Here is a 5,712-nt window from a genome sequence, read left to right as displayed (position 1 = left end):
ATTTGGAGTTTCTGTCACCATGTGCTATCCAATTCACCCGACTGCGCTGCTTCCAATAAAGCTCATCCTTAGTTTCTAGCATCTCCACCTCTCGTTCCTACTGCCCAATTCGATCCCCAGCTAGTGCCCACTGGTCATGGGTGAAAAAGCATTCAGCTGCCTGCGTTTGATTCTGATCTGTAATGGCAACTTTCGAAACCTGTCTCCTCCCAAGTCCTGAGGAACTCCAAACACTTTACCAGCCTACTTGGGAGTGACAATGAGGTATTCTGCTTGTTCCATCCCCTCATAATAGCATTTGAACAGTCTGCTTCTGTGGTCCAATGTGGTTCAAATCTCATACAAGCTGAGGGCCTAGCTTGCGAGGGTTGCGGTCCTCCTAGCTCCATAAAAATCGATCGGTGATCCGAGTGATAAAATTCCAGATTATACACCCTCACAGCAGGTTATAGATTCTCCACTCAAAAGTAGCCACATATCTGTCGATCCTTTCAAAGATAACATTGGGATGAGCACGACGATTGACCCAAGTAAATAATTCCCCCTCAGCATGGAGATCTTGGAGGTTGGAAACATCAAGCACCTCACGGAACGCCCTAGTCTGCCCCAGGGGCCGTGGGTTACCCCCATGCTTTTCTGTGTCGAAGCAAATTTCATTAAATTCACCGCCCACGATCCACGGTAACCTGCTCAATTCATGCATGCAACTCAGACGATGCAGGAGCGTCCAAGAGATATGTCTATTATTCGCCTCTGTGTGGCCGCAAAAGCCCGTAAATCTCCATATCTTCTCCCCATGCTGTACTATACTAACAATATGCCCAGAAGAATAGGAAAGCACTGTGACATTCAAAGGCTCCTTCCACAACAGAATCAATCCTCCACTTCTGTCCTCACAATTAACTACAAATAACCCAGAACAACTTTCCAACGTTTGCAATTAAAGTCCCTTAATTTTGTTTCACAAATAAATATGAGGGACGGGTTCTTTTCAGCGATAAGCCGCTGCAGTTCCCGGAATGCCTATTGGTTCCCAAGCCCCCGAGCATTCCAAACGATGCAACTCATGGATATCGGCGTGGTTGCTTAACAACCTCCACCGCTGGAATACTATCAATAGGATTAGTGTCCTCTTCGAGCACCCGTTTTCTACCAAGGCTATTGCCCACCTGCCTCAACTCATTTTCTGTACCAAAAATCCCACTATCTTGATTATTGATAGACGCTCCATGATCCCGGGCACGACATTTCCATCATTTCAATTTCTTATCTCGGTGCTTCCCATAGGACCCTACAACACCTGAAGCTTCCAAATCAGAAAAGATCTGGCCAGCCCCATCAACAGGCACCATAGGATGCCGAGGATGTTCCACATTAATCGACGATGGTGAGGGCTCGAGAGAGAGCCAAGGACATTGGTTGCAAGCAAAAAATTTACTGTGGGTAGCAGGTATTGCTTTGTCTTCCTTCAATTTATCAAGAGTGTCAACACCAAGGACATAAATCGTTATCGGAGTGTGCTTAACCATATCTGATGAAGAGTTACTAGCCTCGCTCAGGGACTGATCAGTACCATTCGGGCTCGCAGAGCTATGATCCTGGTTAAAACCAGGAGACGATCTCCTTGTTTTATCACCTCCTCGAGAATTAGTCGCCCGAAGCCAATCCCCATAAGCCAGCTTCCCATTCGCTGCCGGAGCCACCTCGGAGTCCTTAAAAGGGTGACCTAAGCAGCCACAGTTATAACAAAAAGAAGGAAGGCGCTCATAGGCCAAGATGACAAAAATACTCTCCGAGGCCTTATTGACAAACACACTGATGGATTTTTTTAAAGGTTTTTGTAACATCAATTCGGGCTCTGATACGCTCATACCTCCCCATGGCATAGCCATTGTCAAGTGTATCGATCTCTTCCACCTCTCCGATGAGGCTGCCAAATTTAAGTAATACATCCCTTTGCATGAACATCAGGGGCAAGTTATAGCAATGGACCCATATTGAGATAGAATCAAACCTCAAATCGCGATGGTTTTGAAGCCCTCGGGGTTTTGCAAAGACAACCAAGTCCCTGAAAAAGTTCCAAGGCCCCCCGACAATAGCCCGCAGACGATCCGCGACCGATGTGAAGTCCATGGTAAAGAAGTTATCCCCTAGAGAGCCAATCTCGATCGACCGGGTGGCCTAAAGAATTCTCGGCATCTGCTGTTTAAATGTCACCACGTTGATCAACTTAGGCGCGAGCACTTTGGCAACCAAGCAGTGTTCCAAGCGCTTAGCGTCAATGTGTAAGTCCCCATCATCAAGGGTTAGGGTTTCCTTTCAAAGATGCACGCTAGACAATTTCAATTCATCCACCAATCGAATCACTTCATCCGGATCCATCACAAGAAGGGACACGAAGAATAACGCAAGAAACCAGCACCACTCACATCAGAAAATCTGAGAAGAGGGAAGAAACCCTATGAGAAGGAAGAAGCCCTACGATCGGGAATGTGTTCCGTGGTAGTTATATTTCAATTGTTAATGCAATATAAGTTTTATGTTTAAAAAATTTTAAAATAAGATTTTATAGACTCTAAACTACGAACTCTAATACAAATCTTATAATTGACTTGGAATTATTTTATCATATTTATTTTATCTCATATATAATCACCTATTTGAATTATTTTATCTTATCTTATTTATTTTATCACATATCTAATCATCTACCCTATACCCAAAACCAAACATCTCGAGCAAACTCTCCCGAAACATATTCACATTTTCTTCCTCCCTACGTACATGCATCAGTTTTTTGGTTTCTGCAAACTTAATATTTTTGTATCCATCCAACATTTCATTAATCAGAGGGTAATGTCTAGGAAATAAAATCTTCATAAAAATTGTAACTTTATTAATGTTGTAACACAAATAGCATCAGCTTTAATAACTCGACATTTTATAAAACAAATGTTGCTTTGCAAATATAATTAAACCCTAAGTAGCCAAAAACTAAAGAAATCAACATTCATTTAGCAAGTAATCCATTTTTATCACTATTAGACCTCTATGATTTTCCATAATAATTAGTGTAACATCGTCGAGGAACGTGAAAAATCAGCAAGAAGAAGAGTGGGACAAAATCAAAATCAACGGGTAAGATTTTGCTACACATACAATTTCAAAAAACAAAGTGGGTCCTATATATGCATGGGCAAATCTTGGCCATCCATCCTATCATGATAGCAATGTCCACATGGATAAGATGAAATAAACCTTAATTATCTCTGCCAACGATTCTCGGGTTTTAATATTTCCTCAAATTCCCATCCATCCATTGCATTGCCGGCGAATAATAAATTTAACAATTTTATAATTACTACTATTTCAAAAAAATTATTCTATTATATTTTATTAGGTAAGAGGATTTATCTTTTGGTATCAGTAAAATAAAATTATTAATTTAATATAAGATAATTTTAATATTTGATCATGAGAAAAATGTGGAGAGTGAGAAAAAACTTCCAATTCAAAAAAAAAAATGCACCGAGTAAAAAAAATATAGGCAACAAATGATTTAGATTTTATCATTCTTTTTTTTTAAAAAAAAAAAAACCAATTTGACATACGTAGCGTGTGTATTTATTAAGTTGTAAGAGAAAGAGAAGCTTATTGGCCCAGTTGCGGTGGTTCACTCTATAGTTATTACTACGCGTCTCCCGGCAATAACCGCTGAGCGTTGGAGGTTGGACATTCAAATTATATATGGATTTTTTTAAAAAAAAAATTAGATTACTGTACAACTACTCTACGTATCCCACTACAAAGTCGGCAATATTATTTTTTTTATGAGACGGATTTACGGATATTTATCTATGAGACGCGTTTACCCAAATTTTAAATAAGGTAAGAGGTTAGATTATGCTATCTATCTAAAAATTAAATACTGCAATTATTTTGTCCGTGACCTATTTGTGAGGTATTGATGGTAAAATAACATGAGTGGCTCTCATTTGAGACCGTCTCACGGGTCTTAATCTGTGAGACGGGTCAACTGTACCTATATTCACAATTAAAAGTAATAGTCTTAGCATAAAAAAAGTAATACTTTTTCATGGATGACACAAATAAGAGATCCGTCTCACAAATACGACCCGTGAGACCGTCTCACACAAGTTTTTTGCCAAAATTATATTGCATTAACAATTTGTTAGTTGACACCATATCGATTGGATAAGTCCATAGGAGTTGGATATATGGACTTAGGAAATATTCCCCCCTTGAGCTAGAGTTTGTGATTGAGTTAGATCCAAATCCCAAACTTAATCTGGTATCGGATCACAGGTTTCATTTTATGTGTTGGACTGTTCATAGTTGGGTCATTTATAAACTTCACGCTCCATATGTTCATTCTTGGACGTGAAAAGGTGTGTTAATCGTCTTACATCGGTTTTATAAATTCTTGAAAGAAACATGTACGTGTCTTTCTTTGCAAGACATAAATTTCTTAATATTATATTTCCCAATGGATAAGATTTTATTTATGAGTTTTGCATTTCTAGGACTTGATTAATTAATTAAAAGAGTAATTTTCTTATGTTAAAAATAATTGATTTCTTACTAAAAGATTTTTTTCAATATTTTGTAGGACCTTATTTAAGGAATCTTATCAAGGTTAAAACACCTCTCTACATACCTGCGAAGGATTGCTGAACACATAGACGGAGAAAAAAAAAACAAAAACGCCCACATACAAGTAGAGTAATCGGAAGTTTGAAGATTGTTTAAAAGGCGACCATATCTGTTTATATTGTGTTGCCGTTGAGTGTTAGAGACATCTGAAGACAACACTTGTGAAAGTATTGATTGAAGATTTTGTTTTGTTGCTCCCGTTTTCGACACATTGTTTTGCATTCTTTGGTTTCGTTTTAAGTCTGGTTATTAGTGTTAGGATGCAATTTTTTTTCGACTTTTTGAGGAAATTAGTTTTTCAATTGAATAACTAGTATTGATTTTGTAAGCCGACTTTACGTTTTCTAGTGATTATTTTTCCCCGAGGCATCGTGCAAGTATTTATACTTGTGCATTATTATTTTTGAGTTATTTTAATTAAGTTAATTATTTGTGTGTTTTATTACTCTGCTGCATGATGTCAGAAGGTGTTACAACATACCACTTGACTTTAATAAGTGAAATTTTGATTACTTTTGCTTAACATGTACAATTAACGGACACTTCACTTACAAACGTTGTACTAGGACCACCTGTAGGATGAATACAACTACAGTCTATGGAAGCTCAAGATCAGAATATATATTATGTGAGAACCTGAAATTCCAGTAGCTAGCAAATTTCAGCAGGAGCTCAAAATTCCAGCAGAAGCTAATATTTCAGAAGCTGGTATTTTTCCAGCAGATTGGAATCCAGCAGCAGCAGCACGAAATTCCAGCAGACAGTTACTAATTCAGACAATAACTTGTAACTGAAGTATTTAACACGAAATAAAGATTGTTAATGTCATATTATGGCCCTTAATTGGGAGGCTAACAGTCAGAATTTCACCTATAAATATCAACCTCAAACCTTTGAATTAGTTTACCAAAATCTTGAGCTATCACTTGAAATTATAGCTAAGAGTGTACATTTTCGAAGATGTAAAATCCAGAAGCAAGGCAAGCAGATTTCCAAACTTCAACCGAATTTCTTTAAGCAAATTACTGTAAGTGGGCT

The sequence above is a fragment of the Primulina eburnea genome, chromosome 9 (genome assembly GCF_022965805.1).
Source record: "Primulina eburnea isolate SZY01 chromosome 9, ASM2296580v1, whole genome shotgun sequence".
NCBI classification, from domain to species: Eukaryota; Viridiplantae; Streptophyta; class Magnoliopsida; order Lamiales; family Gesneriaceae; genus Primulina; species Primulina eburnea.
The sequence above is the reverse complement of the archived record's forward strand: the minus strand, read 5'-3'. Positions refer to the sequence as shown.